Raw genomic sequence first — 16085 nt, 5'->3', positions numbered from 1 at the left:
TGGTTAAAGTTTTCCATAAAGCAGGTGCTTAGGATGCAAACTGGGAAGGGCCATATCAAGTTCTTGAAGTCATGGGTGACACTATGCTAAAAGTGCAAAGACCATTGACAACTAAAAAAGAATCTTGAAGGAGGCGCAAGGTATTGTGGGCACATATTGATCAGGTAAAAACCACATGTGCTGTTTCCACTCCATAGAGTTCACACACCTTATTAAAAAAAAAAACAAGGAAACATTTTTTTTTTGTCTATTTTGTTGTAAATACATTTTTGAAACAAATCTGTATACTCATATTTTTTTTGTTTTGTCTATCCTACAGGCCAATGAGAGCAGGTTGTTTTAAAAATGTTCTAATATTTAAAAAGGTTCCACAGGTTTATTAATTGATAGGGTACACCTAGTTTGTGTGTTTGGAAATGGATAGGAAGAAGTTACATATTGACATACCTGCATTATGTATACTAACGTTTCTTTCTATTTTCGCAGTACATTGAAAAGCAGGCTAAAGTGGATCAAAGAGCCTAAGACTTATCTGATTCTCCTTGCCAATTAATACACAGATTATTGACAGGAGAAAAAGGATGGTTGTTATATGACTATTTGAATTATGAAAATTTAGGACTTCAAAGATTAGGGATAATTTGGAGATTTTTTATTGGAAATTAGAAAAATGTGAAAAGCAAAAGCATTGTAGGAACTTGAATGCCACCTAGTGGAGAAAGCAATGTAAAGTTCAGTCTGTAACACTCGCAATGTTAATGATAAATTATCATAGAGGGTGGGGAGGGACAGCTAATGCTCGGAGAATCTGTTTTATCGTCCATATAGGGAAATCAAGTCAAAAAGAGGATATCTGAAGACTGCAGGCAGATCGGATGGAAGAGAAGACGTCCGATTTGGTAGGAAAGGTGGAGACATTCAAAAGTACTGATATCTCTTAATTTCTTATTTAGATGGTGATGAGACCCAGTTGTAGACAGACAATATTTCTGGCAGATGTCTGCATGGACCCTAAGATGATCGGACAGAACACAGATTGGAAAGGACAGGGACATAGATGATCCAAAACAGATGTCCAAGTTGACTACACCCCAGAAGTGCCCCCCACCTCATTTGACGAAGATTATGACATCGAAGAAACAGCTATAGACCCTTAGTTTCAAATGTTAACGGGCATTAGGAAAGGGCCTGCTGCTTACATAGGAAGATTTGTTTTGTCCTTGCATAAATACAAATAACCAGTTTTTATTCCATCTACCTATGTCATAGGAGAGAAACGCTGCTTCTCATCTCTTCATTACTTCTTACTTTGATCTGTAAAAAGCACATTGCCATAATCCACCTTCTTTGATCAGATGTTAAAATGGTGACATAATATACATATGTCAGTTTATCTGTTGAGAACAGGCAGCAGCTGCCATCAGGGGGACTTGTTAAAGGGGAAATCTATTATTCACCATTTAGGACTCACAGATACTGGTCATTTCGTGAATAGAAACCAGTTTTACTTGTTTCCACTAAGACCTAGCCACTGTCACACACTATCAGCTTTTGAATAGAGATTACGTCCCCCGCTTCCTGGGTCAAGTTACAGCCAGACTCTTATGAATGAATGAACAAAGACTGTGAGCACACACGTGTTGAGACTGCTGGCCGAACAACATCTAAGCCAGGCCTGTGATCTCCAAGTACATAAGTATCAATCATTCAGGGATATATATATGTACTGTCACTGTGTAATCCTACTGCGGTAAACTAATATTATACAGAGAACTCTGTATGTTTTACATTATTTCATGTGGTGATAGGATTTATATAGTGGGGATAAGGATTTATAAAGCAAGGAACAGTATAAAGGGAATAGAAGTATCCCTTAACAGTGGCGGAGGGTGACGCATTGAGTATTATACTTAGAGCCATGTAGACATCCATGAGCTCCGCCGTGCCTTGGTTACCGCGATCGCCGTCATGGACGTAGCCATGATAGTTTACATCACCTGACTAACCATTACTCAATGGTAGCATGGTGGTAGTCAGCTGACGCTGTCCTCCAATGATCTGCTACTGCTGGGTATAAAGCCAGTCTCCGGACAGCAGGAAGTTGCCTGTGCAACGTTGTCGCTACCTTGTGTATACTTGCTGTTGCCTTGGTCCAGGTTCCCTACATGATTTCCTTGAGTCTCAAGTGCCAACTCCTTGTGCAACAGTGCGTCTGAACATCTTGCCTCTGTGCGATACAAGTGCCAACTCCTTGTGCAACAGTGCGTCTGAACATCTTGCCTCTGTGCGATACAAGTGCCAACTCCTTGTGCAACAGTGCGTCCGAACATCTTGTCTGTGTGCGATACAAGTACCACCTCTTGACGCAACTTTGCATCAAAGACCCCTTTCCAGTGTACAGTTACAAGTGCCACTCTTTGGCACAACAGTGCATCAAGAACTTGCCTACATACCAGTACAAGTACCAGTTTCCAGTACAAGGATACTTCTTTCAGAAGTATATCTCTTGGGTCATTGTTATATTGTCTCTATTCCCACGGTATCAGACACCTGTCCAAAGGGCTGTGACCTGCCTGCTGGGTGCAGCTTAAACCCATATCCCGCTTGGAGGGGTCACTGGTGAACACCTCCCAGCTGGTTATACTCCGCGCCTTTAGACAGGTCTCACCAACGTTTGATATTCGTGGATGATGAGATCATATATACAGGCCCCATGCCTCCGGCTTCTCTCTCCTCCATGGACCTGAACTTCCATCCCCTCAGTATGGGATTTCACTAAGCCAAATGTGACAGAGGCATTGTGTACTGATACAATGTTTTAAAGGGAATGAGGCATTGATATAATGTAATATACAGATAGAGGGAGGCACTGTGTACTGATATAATGTATTATATAGAAGGAGGCACTGATATAATGTAATACACAGCAAGAGGGAGGCACTGTGTACTGTTATAATTTATTATAGGAAAGGAGGCACTGATATAATGTAATATACAGATAGAGGGAGGCACTGTGTACTGTTATAATTTATTATAGGGAAGGAGGCATGGATATAATGTAATATACCGATAGTGAGGCACTGTGTACTGTTATAATGTATTATAGGGAAGGAGGCACTGATATAATATACAGATAGAGGGAGGTACTGTGTACTGATACAAGAGAGATAGATGTATTATAGGGAAGGCGGCACTGATATTATATCATACACTGATAGAGGCAGGGGAGTAGCGAGGGTTGCTCCAGTGGAGCACCTGCGCCAGGCGCCTGCTCTGGCCAGGGCGCTGGACATCAGCCAGCTAATGAAGGGCAGAGCACCTGCTGAGCTGAGCATGAAACACATAAAGAGATCAGTGCTTCCCGAAAAGGGGCATGGTGTGGACGGAGCGGCACTTGTGGCTCCACCCACACCACGCCCCCAGCAAGGACGCAGTGATCTCTGTATAAGGCATAATGTGAATAAGGGGCACTACTATAACATAATGTCATACTGATACAATGTATTATAGGGAAGGAGGCACTGATATAATGTCATATACAGATAGAGGGAGGCACTGTGTACTGATACAATGTATTATAGGGAAGGAGGCACTGATATAATGTCATATACAGATAGAGGGAGGCACTGTGTACTGAAACAATGTATTATAGGGAAGGGGGCACTAATATAATGTAATATACAGATAGAGGGAGGCACTGTGTACTGATACAATGTATTATAGGGAAGGAGGCACTGATATAATGTAGTATACAGATAGAGGGAGGCACTGTACAGGGTATAGGTGGGGCAGGTAGTTGGGCCCATACATACATACAGTGTGTACAGCAGATTGTGCAATGTATTATAGGGAAGGAGGCATTGATATACTGTAATATACAGATAGAGAGAGGCACGGGGTACAGTCTGTACAGGATATAGGTGGGGCAGGTACAGCTGGGCCCATACATACATAGTAGTGTACAGCAGATTGTGCAATGTATTATAGGGAAGGAGGCACTGATATACTGTAATATACAGATAGAGGGAGGCACGGGGTACAGTCTGTATAGGGTATAGGTGGGGCAGGTAGAGCTGGGCCCATACATACATAGTAGTGTACAGTAGATTGTGCAATGTATTATAGGGAAGGAGGCACTGATATACTGTAATATACAGATAGAGAGAGGCACGGGGTACTGATACAATGTATTATAGGGAAGGAGGCACTGATATAATGAAGTATACAGATAGAGGGAGGCACTGTGTACTGATACAATGTATTATAGGGAAGGAGGCACTGATATAATGTAGTATACAGAGGGAGGCACTGTACAGGGTATAGGTGGGGCAGGTACAGTAGTTGGGCTCATACATACAGTGTGTACAGCAGATTGTGCAATGTATTATAGGGAAGGAGGCACTGATATACTGTAATATACAGATAGAGGGAGGCACTCTGTACTGATACAATGTATTATAGGGAAGGAGGTACTGATATAATGTAGTATACAGATAGAGGGAGGCACTGTGTACTGATACAATGTATTATAGGGAAGGAGGCACTGATATACTGTAATATACAGATAGAGGGAGGCACGGGGTACAGTCTGTACAGGGTATAGGTGGGGCAGGTAGAGCTGGGCCCATACATACAGTGTGTACAGCAGATTGTGCAATGTATTATAGGGAAGGAGGCACTGATATAATGTAATATACAGATAGAGGGAGGCACTGTGTACTGATACAATGTATTATAGGGAAGGAGGTACTGATATAATGTAATATACAGATAGAGGGAGGCACTGTGTACTGATACAATGTATTATAGGGAAGGAGGCACTGATATACTGTAATATACAGATAGAGGGAGGCACGGGGTACAGTCTGTACAGGGTATAGGTGGGGCAGGTAGAGCTGGGCCCATACATACAGTGTGTACAGCAGATTGTGCAATGTATTATAGGGAAGGAGGCACTGATATACTGTAATATACAGATAGAGGGAGGCACTGTGTACTGATACAATGTATTATAGGGAAGGAGGCACTGATATAATGTAATATACAGATAGAGGGAGGCACTGTGTACTGATACAATGTATTATAGGGAAGGAGGCACTGATATACTGTAATATACAGATAGAGGGAGGCACGGGGTACAGTCTGTACAGGGTATAGGTGGGGCAGGTAGAGCTGGGCCCATACATACAGTGTGTACAGCAGATTGTGCAATGTATTATAGGGAAGGAGGCACTGATATACTGTAATATACAGATAGAGGGAGGCACGAGGTACAGTCTGTACAGGGTATAGGTGGGGCAGGTAGAGCTGGGCCCATACATACATAGTAGTGTACAGCAGATTGTGCAATGTATTATAGGGAAGGAGGCACTGATATACTGTAATATACAGATAGAGGGAGGCACGGGGTACAGTCTGTACAGGGTATAGGTGGGGCAGGTAGAGCTGGGCCCATACATACATAGTAGTGTACAGCAGATTGTACAATGTATTATAGGGAAGGAGGCACTGATATAATGTAATATACAGATAGAGGGAGGCACAGGGTACAGTCTGTACAGGGTATAGGTGGGGCAGGTAGAGCTGGGCCCATACATACATAGTAGTGTACAGCAGATTGTGCAATGTATTATAGGGAAGGAGGCACTGATATAATGTAGTATACAGAGGGAGGCACTGTACAGGGTATAGGTGGGGCAGGTACAGTAGTTGGGCTCATACATACAGTGTGTACAGCAGATTGTGTACACACTGTATGGGAAGGAGGCACTGATATAATGTAGTATACAGATAGAGGGAGGCACTGTGTACTGATACAATGTATTATAGGGAAGGAGGCACTGATATAATGTAATGTACAGATAGAGGGAGGCACTGTACAGGGTATAGGTGGGGCAGGTAGTTGGGCTCATACATACAGTGTGTACAGCAGATTGTGCAATGTATTATAGGGAAGGAGGCACTGATATACTGTAATATACAGATAGAGGGAGGCACTGTGTACTGATACAATGTATTATAGTGAAGGAGGCACTGAATACGGTAATATACAGATAGAGGGAGGCACGGGGTACAGTCTGTACAGGGTATAGGTGGGGCAGGTAGAGCTGGGCCCATACATACATAGTAGTGTACAGCAGATTGTGCAATGTATTATAGGGAAGGAGGCACTGATATACTGTAATATACAGATAGAGGGAGGCACGGGGTACAGTCTGTACAGGGTATAGGTGGGGCAGGTAGAGCTGGGCCCATACATACAGTGTGTACAGCAGATTGTGCAATGTATTATAGGGAAGGAGGCACTGATATAATGTAATATACAGATAGAGGGAGGCACTGGGTACTGATACAATGTATTATAGGGAAGGAGGCACTGATATAATGTAATATACAGATAGAGGGAGGCACTGTGTACTGGCACAATGTATTATAGGGAAGGAGGCACTGATATAATATAATATACAGATAGAGGGAGGCACTTTGTACTGATACAATGTATTATAGGGAAGGAGGCACTAATATAATCTAATATACAGATAGAGGGAGGCACTGTACAGGGTATAGGTGGGGCAGGTAGTTGGGCTCATACATACAGTGTGTACAGCAGATTGTGCAATGTATTATAGGGAAGGAGGCACTGATATACTGTAATATACAGATAGAGAGAGGCACTGTGTACTGATACAATGTATTATAGGGAAGGAGGTACTGATATAATGTAGTATACAGATAGAGGGAGGCACTGGGTACTGATACAATGTATTATAGGGAAGGAGGCACTGATATAATGTAATATACAGATAGAGGGAGGCACGGGGTACAGTCTGTACAGGGTATAGGTGGGGCAGGTAGAGCTGGGCCCATACATACAGTGTGTACAGTAGATTGTGCAATGTATTATAGGGAAGGAGGCACTGATATACTGTAATATACAGATAGAGAGAGGCACGGGGTACTGATACAATGTATTATAGGGAAGGAGGCACTGATATAATGTAGTATACAGATAGAGGCACTGTGTACTGATACAATGTATTATAGGGAAGGAGGCACTGATATAATGTAATATACAGATAGAGGGAGGCACTGTGGACTGATACAATGTATTATAGGGAAGGAGGCACTGATATAATGTAATATACAGATAGAGAGAGGCACGGGGTACTGATACAATGTATTATAGGGAAGGAGGCACTGATATAATGTAATATACAGATAGAGGGAGGCACTGTGTACTGATACAATGTATTATAGGGAAGGAGGCACTGATATACTGTAATGTACAGATAGAGAGGCACGGGGTACTGATACAATATATTATAGGGAAGGAGGCACTGATATACTGTAATATACAGATAGAGGGAGGCACGGGGTACAGTCTGTACAGGGTATAGGTGGGGCAGGTAGAGCTGGGCCCATACATACATAGTAGTGTACAGCAGATTGTGCAATGTATTATAGGGAAGGAGGCACTGATATACTGTAATATACAGATAGAGGGAGGTACGGGGTACAGTCTGTACAGGGTATAGGTGGGCCAGGTAGAGCTGGGCCCATACATACAGTGTGTACAGCAGATTGTGCAATGTATTATAGGGAAGGAGGCACTGATATAATGTAATATACAGATAGAGGGAGGCACTGGGTACTGATACAATGTATTATAGGGAAGGAGGCACTGATATAATGTAATATACAGATAGAGGGAGGCACTGGGTACTGGCACAATGTATTATAGGGAAGGAGGCACTGATATAATATAATATACAGATAGAGGGAGGCACTGTGTACTGATACAATGTATTATAGGGAAGGAGGCACTAATATAATGTAATATACAGATAGAGGGAGGCACTGTACAGGGTATAGGTGGGGCAGGTAGTTGGGCTCATACATACAGTGTGTACAGCAGATTGTGCAATGTATTATAGGGAAGGAGGCACTGATATACTGTAATATACAGATAGAGAGAGGCACTGTGTACTGATACAATGTATTATAGGGAAGGAGGTACTGATATAACAAGAGATATGGTAAGAACTTACCTTTGTTATCTCTGTTTCTACGAAGTCCATAGGGTCCACAGGGTGACCTTGGGGTATAGCTGGATCCTGGATCCTCGGGCACCACGGAGTTAAAGCTTTTAGCTGCTCCCAGGATGCACTTGGGTCCAACCTCCCCTATACCCCGCCCCCGAGCCACAGGCACCTCAGTTGGTAAGCAGCCCAGGCCGGAGGAGGAGACGAAACAGAGAGAAGGAAGACTGGAACACACAAGAACCATACTCACAGAAATGGGAGACGGAAAACCGGTGACCAGTCACAGAGCCCATATGAAGCCAGGTGCGTCAGGGCGGGTGCCCTGTGGACCCTATGGACTTCGTAGAAACAGAGATAACAAAGGTAAGTTCTTACCATATCTATTTTCTACTTCAGGGTCCATAGGGGTCCACAGGGTGACCTTGGGGATGTCCCAAAGCAGTCCAACTAAGGGCGGGGACGCTCCTGTGCTGATAGGAGAACCCGGCGCCCAAAGGATGCATCCTGAGAGGCAAAGGTGTCAAACGCATAGAACCTCAAAAAGGTCTGAATGGAAGACCAGGTGGCCGCCTTACAGAGCTGAACAGCAGAGGCGCCACGGCTAGCAGCCCAAGAAGGGCCCACGGACCGAGTGGAATGAGCCTTAACCGAGGCTGGAACAGGTAAACCCTCCTGCATATAAGCCTCAATAATAACAGAACGAAGCCAACGGGCTAGAGTCTGTTTGTTGGCAGGCCAACCCCTCTTGTGAAAACCAAAGAGGATAAACAAAGAATCCGACTTCCTCACAGAACTAGTCCGGTCCACATAAACCTGGAGTGCCCTTACAACGTCTAAGGAAGTCTCCCCAGCCGAAAGATCAGGTGACTGAAAGGCTGGTACAACAATTTCCTGATTAATGTGGAACCTGGAAACCACCTTAGGCAGGAAATCAGGACGAGTGCGAAGCACCGCTCTGTCCTGATGAAAAATCAGAAAAGGGGGACGACAAGAAAGCGCCCCCAAATCTGAAACCCTCCTGGCAGAAGCAATTGCCAAGAGGAAAACAGTTTTAAAAGTTAGCCACTTGAGCTCCACTGACTCCAAGGGCTCAAAAGGAGGACCCTGTAAGGCCCTAAGAACCACCGCCAAATCCCACGGGGCCACAGGTGGCACAAAGGGAGGCTGGATTCTCAAAACACCCTGGAAAAAGGTGTGTACGTCCGGCATAGCAGCGATCCTGCGCTGGAACCACACCGACAGACCAGACACGTGTACCTTCAGTGAAGAAAGACGTAATCCTAAGTCCAAACCGGACTGAAGGAAAGCCAGAATACGCGAAACTCGGAACACCTGGGGATCATAGTTTCTGGCCTCGCACCACTGAAAGTAAGTGTGCCACACTCTGTGATAGATCCTCGCGGAAGCAGGCTTGCGCGCCCTCAGCATGGTGGTAATAACGGAGCTAGAAAAGCCCCGAGACCTCAGGACGGCTGTCTCAAGAGCCACGCCGTCAAAGATAGTCGACCCAGATCCGAGTGAAGACAGGGCCCCTGAGACAACAGGTCCCGCCGTTGAGGTAGGAGGTACGGAGCGTCGATGGACAGGCTCCGCAGATCGGAGTACCACGGCCTTCTGGGCCACGCTGGGGCCACCAGGATCAGTGTGCCTCCGTCCCGTTTGAACTTGCGCAGGACCCGAGGCAGCAGAGATATCGGAGGGAACAAGTAAGCCAGTTGAAACAGCCATTTCACCGACAGCGCGTCTATCAGACTTGCGCCTGCGTCCCTTGTCCTTGACCCGTACACAGGCAGCTTGTGATTGTAACGGGACGCCATCAGGTCCAGTTCTGGCAGCCCCCACTTGTCCACGAGTAGTTGGAATACCTCTGGATGAAGCGACCATTCCCCGGGATGCACATCGTAACGGCTGAGGAAGTCTGCCTCCCAATTGAGGACTCCTGGGATGAAAACTGCAGAGAGAGCTGGAAGATAGCGCTCCGTCCAAGCCAGGACGCGGGACACCTCCGACATCGCAGCTCGACTGCGAGTCCCTCCCTGGTGATTGATGTACGCCACCGTGGTGGCGTTGTCTGACTGCACCTCAACGGCCCTTCCGTGAAGAGCGGTGCCGGACGACTGCAGGGCTCTGTATACTGCCCGCAGTTCCAGGATGTTGATGGGAAGAATCGCTTCCTCCGCCGACCAACGACCCTGAAGTGACAAGGAGCCTGTCACCGCCCCCCAACCCCGGAGACTGGCATCTGTCGTGAGCAGAACCCATTCCGGGATCCAAAAGGGGCGCCCCTCCAGGAGATGCGCTGTCTGCAGCCACCAGGCTAGGGACAGACGCACCTCCGAGGACAACACCAGCATCTGAGAGCGGATCCTGTGTGGCAATCCGTTCCATTCTGAAAGAATCAGCCCCTGCAGGGGCCTGGAATGGAACTGGGCAAACTCCACCATGTCGAATGCCGACACCATGGACCCCAAAACTCTCATCGCTGAGTGCACCGACACTCTGCCACTGCTCAGACAACTGTGAATCCGCAGCTGTAAGGAGGAGACCTTCTCTGGAGTCAGAAAAATCCGTTGCTGACGAGAGTCCAGCAGGGCCCCCAAATGAACCATCCGTTGTGATGGGATGAGGGAGGATTTCTTCCAGTTGATCAACCAGCCGTGCGCCTGTAGACAAGCGACCGTCAGGTGGAGATGCTGGATCAGTACCTCCGGGGAGCTTGCCAGCAAGAGGAGGTCGTCTAGATACGGTAGCAACCGTATCCCCTGGCTCCGAAGGTGAGCCGCCATGACCGCCATCACCTTGGTAAATACCCTTGGTGCCGTGGAGAGACCAAAGGGTAGAGCCCTGAATTGGTAGTGGTTGTGGAGAATAGCAAACCGCAGAAAACGTTGGTGCGATGTTGCTATAGGCACATGGAGGTAGGCGTCCTGGATATCCAGGGAGACCATATAATCCCCCGGTTCCATCGCCAGTATGATGGAACGCAAAGTTTCCATCCTGAATTTGGGAACCCTGAGAAACCTGTTCAGGGACTTCAAATTGAGGATGGGGCGATGAGAGCCATTGGGTTTCTGCACCAGAAACAGCGTAGAGTAATACCCCATCCCACGTTGAGACTGTGGTACGGGTATAATGACCCCCGCCGTCAGCAAGGCCTCTATGGCTTCCTGAACCTGCAAGGCCTTGGTTTTGTCCTGAGAAGGACTTGTGCAAAAAAACTGGCAAGGCGGCCTGTGCCGAAAAGACAGGGCGTACCCCTGGGAGACCACTTCTCGCACCCAGGCATCCGTGGTGGTATTGTGCCAGCACTGGGCGAATTGAAGAAGTCGGCCTCCCACTCTGGGGTCCCCCAGAGGGAGGCCCCAGTCCCATCACGCAGAAGGCTTATCTTCTGGCTTGGAAGAAGGGCGCCTAGCACTCCAGGCTTGCTTCTTTGGCTTTGAGGCGGTCTTGGGTGCGGACTGCCTCGGGAAGGACTGACCCTTTGCCTTGCCCTGAACCCGAAAGGAACGAAACGCCGAGCTCCGGACCTTAGCAGGTGTAGTAGCTGAAGGGAGGAAGGCTGACCTGGATTTTGCCAGGGTATCTACTATTTTGTCCCGGTCCGGACCAAATAGTAATTCCCCATTAAAAGGTAAGGCCTCCAAGCCTTTCTTTGAATCCGCGTCTGCTCTCCAAGACCGCAACCACAAGGATCTACGAGCAGACACTGCTGCCGCCGAAACCCTAGAGGTCAACAGGCTAGCATCCAAAGATGCTTCTCCAATGTAGGAGGCGGCATCTCTCATCTGTCCTAACAACGCCCTCTGGACGTCCGGAGATTCATCCGTAAACGTGTCCTCCAAGGCGTTGGCCCACCCCTCAATGGCCTTGGCCACCCAGGAGATGGCCATGGACGGCCGGGCTACAGCCCCTGAGAGAGAATAAATAGACTTTAGACAAGTCTCCACCTTCCTGTCCGTAGGATCCTTCAGTGAGGATATAGACGGCAATGGCAAAGTAGCACTCCTGATGAGGCGTGTTACATGGGAATCGACTGCAGGCGGAGTTTCCCATTTCTTACAATGCGCTTCCGGGAATGGATAATTGGACGCCAAGCGTTTCTGTGGCAGGAAACGCTTACTGGGCGTCTGCCAGGCCACCGCCATGTGATCAGTCAACTGATCAGACAAGGGTAACGCTGTAGAAGTAACCTTAGCCTTTTTAAAACTAGGATACCTTGACTTGGGAGCGGGTGCCTCATCCTCAATCAGAAGAATAGCCCGCACCGCCTTAACCAGAGCCCGCACATTGATGGAAGACTTAGTGTCTACCTCCTGGACTGAGGCATCTGAGGCTGAGTCATCCTGTACCTCACCATCATCCGAGAACCCCTCAGAATCCGAAAGATGCGCAGCCTGTGCCATGACTGAGCGTTTAGACGCCCTGGAGGGCACGTCACTGCGCAACATCGACTGAAAAGCCGAAGATGCTGCCGCCAAATCTTGGACAGTGTGGGAAAGCGCATCCACCCAGGGTGGAGGAGCTGTCACAGGAGCCTGAAACGGCACCACAGCCGGCTGTGCCACAGGGGTGGACTGAATATACATTGGCAACCCCGCATAGGGACCAACAGGCTGAGACCCCGGGGGAGTCTGCAATAATTGTGGGACACCCGGGGAATGGGGGATGGCAGGCTGGGGCAACGCCCTAGTAGGGGCGGCAGTCGGGACCGACAGACGGTCCGCGATGGACACCAGCACCTGGGAAAACATCGCCCATGGTGGCTCCTGCGAAATGGGAGGTTTAGACGTACCAGGGACCGCCTGGCACCGTCCGCACAGGCCGTCCTGTGACAAATCCTCCCTATCCACTCCTGCAGAACAGCGCCTGCAGGAGAACAATACCGGAGCCCCGGAGTGCTCAATCTCCTCCTCAGACATGACTTAGGAAGAAAACGTGCGCACTCACCAGTGTGCTGAACAACAGCCCACAATATGGCACCGTGTAGCACACAACTGTATGTGACGGACCTCACAAATACGTGATCTATATAGGTGAGGTCAGTAGAAACACCCTTCCCCCGCACACCTGTAGGGCTTGTAGGAGAAGGAAAGGGATAGGTACAGGCTGACAGTAAGTAGAAAAAAGACACAGACAGGCAGCACTAGCAAAAGTCACATACCATGCAGGAAGATATACTCACTGCACCTTTCCACTACAATCAACCTCCCAGATTCAGTGTCTGGGAGGGCTATAGTGCTGTGTACACTGTCCTTCTGCAGGGGAGAGGTACACAGGGGGACCGGTCCGCGTGCTCCCTGAGAGTATCCACGCTGCCACAGAGAAAATGGCCGCTGGAGACCTCAGAGGAGGAGTGGCCGAGTAGCTGCAGCTCAGCGACGCCAGACTACGGGCTGAAAGGCGCGCTGAGCTGAGGGGAGGAGCCGCTGACAGGGAAGGCTTCCTCCCCTGGCTAGCATATTAACCCCCGGGTTGCCGGCATCCCGCTTGCCGCGATATTAACCCTGGTGGTCTAGTGGTCTGGCGGGGTATGCCTCCGCTGGAGGGGGGGCCCGCCGCCACCGCTAGCGCCCCCGGTCTGTCCCCTAGACCGGGGGCATGGGACTGCATTTAAAAGGAACCCGCGCACCGCCGCTAATCAGCGGTGCGCGGCTTACCTGATCTGCCCGGCGTCTTCCGGCAGCAGTCCCGGGGGAAGCCAGAGTCCGGCTAGTACAGACTCTGGCTTCCCCCGCCGCGATCCCCAGTTCAGTGCTGGCGTCGCGGCGCCAGCAGGGAGAAGGAGCGGCAGCGTGGGCGTCTGTACAGACAGCCCAGCGCTGCTGCTCTAGAGAAAAAAACTAATAGTAAAAAATAAATAAATTTAACTAAGTTAAATAAAAAAATTAAAAGCTTTAGGGGGCTGCTCCTGCAGCCCACCCCGCAGGGTGACCCGACTCCGGCCGGGCACCATCTAAAACTGAGGTGCCTGTGGCTCGGGGGCGGGGTATAGGGGAGGTTGGACCCAAGTGCATCCTGGGAGCAGCTAAAAGCTTTAACTCCGTTGTGCCCGAGGATCCAGGATCCAGCTATACCCCAAGGTCACCCTGTGGACCCCTATGGACCCTGAAGTAGAAAATGTAGTATACAGATAGAGGGAGGCACTGGGTACTGATACAATGTATTATAGGGAAGGAGGCACTGATATAATGTAATATACAGATAGAGGGAGGCACGGGGTACAGTCTGTACAGGGTATAGGTGGGGCAGGTAGAGCTGGGCCCATACATACAGTGTGTACAGTAGATTGTGCAATGTATTATAGGGAAGGAGGCACTGATATACTGTAATATACAGATAGAGAGAGGCACGGGGTACTGATACAATGTATTATAGGGAAGGAGGCACTGATATAATGTAGTATACAGATAGAGGGAGGCACTGTGTATTGATACAATGTATTATAGGGAAGGAGGCACTGATATAATGTAATATACAGATAGAGAGAGGCACGGGGTACTGATACAATGTATTATAGGGAAGGAGGCACTGATATAATGTAATATACAGATAGAGGGAGGCACTGTGTACTGATACAATGTATTATAGGGAAGGAGGCACTGATATACTGTAATATACAGATAGAGAGAGGCACGGGGTACTGATACAATGTATTATAGGGAAGGAGGCACTGATATACTGTAATATACAGATAGAGGGAGGCACAGGGTACAGTCTGTACAGGGTATAGGTGGGGCAGGTAGAGCTGGGCCCATACATACATAGTAGTGTACAGCAGATTGTGCAATGTATTATAGGGAAGGAGGCACTGATATACTGTAATATACAGATAGAGGGAGGCACGGGGTACAGTCTGTACAGGGTATAGGTGGGGCAGGTAGAGCTGGGCCCATACATACAGTGTGTACAGCAGATTGTGCAATTTATTATAGGGAAGGAGGCACTGATATAATGTAATATACAGATAGAGGGAGGCACTGGGTACAGATACAATGTATTATAGGGAAGGAGGCACTGATATAATGTAATATACAGATAGAGGGAGGCACTGTGTACTGGCACAATGTATTATAGGGAAGGAGGCACTGATATAATATAATATACAGATAGAGGGAGGCACTGTATACTGATACAATGTATTATAGGGAAGGAGGCACTGATATAATGTAATATACAGATAGAGGGAGGCACTGTGTACTGACACAATGTATTATAGGGAAGGAGGCACTGATATAATGTAATATACAGATAGAGGGAGGCACTGTGTACTGACACAATGTATTATAGGGAAGGAGGCACTGATATAATGTAGTATACAGATAGAGGGAGGCACGGGGTACTGATACAATGTATTATAGGGAAGGAGGCACTAATATAATGTAATATACAGATAGAGGGAGGCACTGTACAGGGTATAGGTGGGGCAGGTAGTTGGGCTCATACATACAGTGTGTACAGCAGATTGTGAAATGTATTATAGGGAAGGAGGCACTGATATACTGTAATATACAGATAGAGGGAGGCACTGTGTACTGATACAATGTATTATAGGGAAGGAGGCACTGATATAATATAATATACAGATAGAGGGAGGCACTGTGTACTGATACAATGTATTATAGGGAAGGAGGCACTGATATAATATAATATACAGATAGAGGGAGGCACTGTGTACTGATACAATGTATTATAGGGAAGGAGGCACTAATATAATGTAATATACAGATAGAGGGAGGCACTGTACAGGGTATAGGTGGGGCAGGTAGTTGGGCTCATACATACAGTGTGTACAGCAGATTGTGCAATGTATTATAGGGAAGGAGGCACTGATATACTGTAATATACAGATAGAGGGAGGCACGGGGTACAGTCTGTACAGGGTATAGGTGGGGCAGGTAGAGCTGGGCCCATACATACATAGTAGTGTACAGTAGATTGTGCAATGTATTATAGGGAAGGAGGCACTGATATACTGTAATATACAGATAGAGGGAGGCACTGTGTACTGATACAATGTATTATAGGGAAGGAGGCACTGAT

This window comes from Taudactylus pleione, unplaced genomic scaffold (genome assembly GCF_031769625.1).
Source record: "Taudactylus pleione unplaced genomic scaffold, aTauple2 ptg001096l, whole genome shotgun sequence".
Classification (NCBI taxonomy): domain Eukaryota; kingdom Metazoa; phylum Chordata; class Amphibia; order Anura; family Myobatrachidae; genus Taudactylus; species Taudactylus pleione.
Note: the sequence above shows the minus strand (reverse complement) of the source record.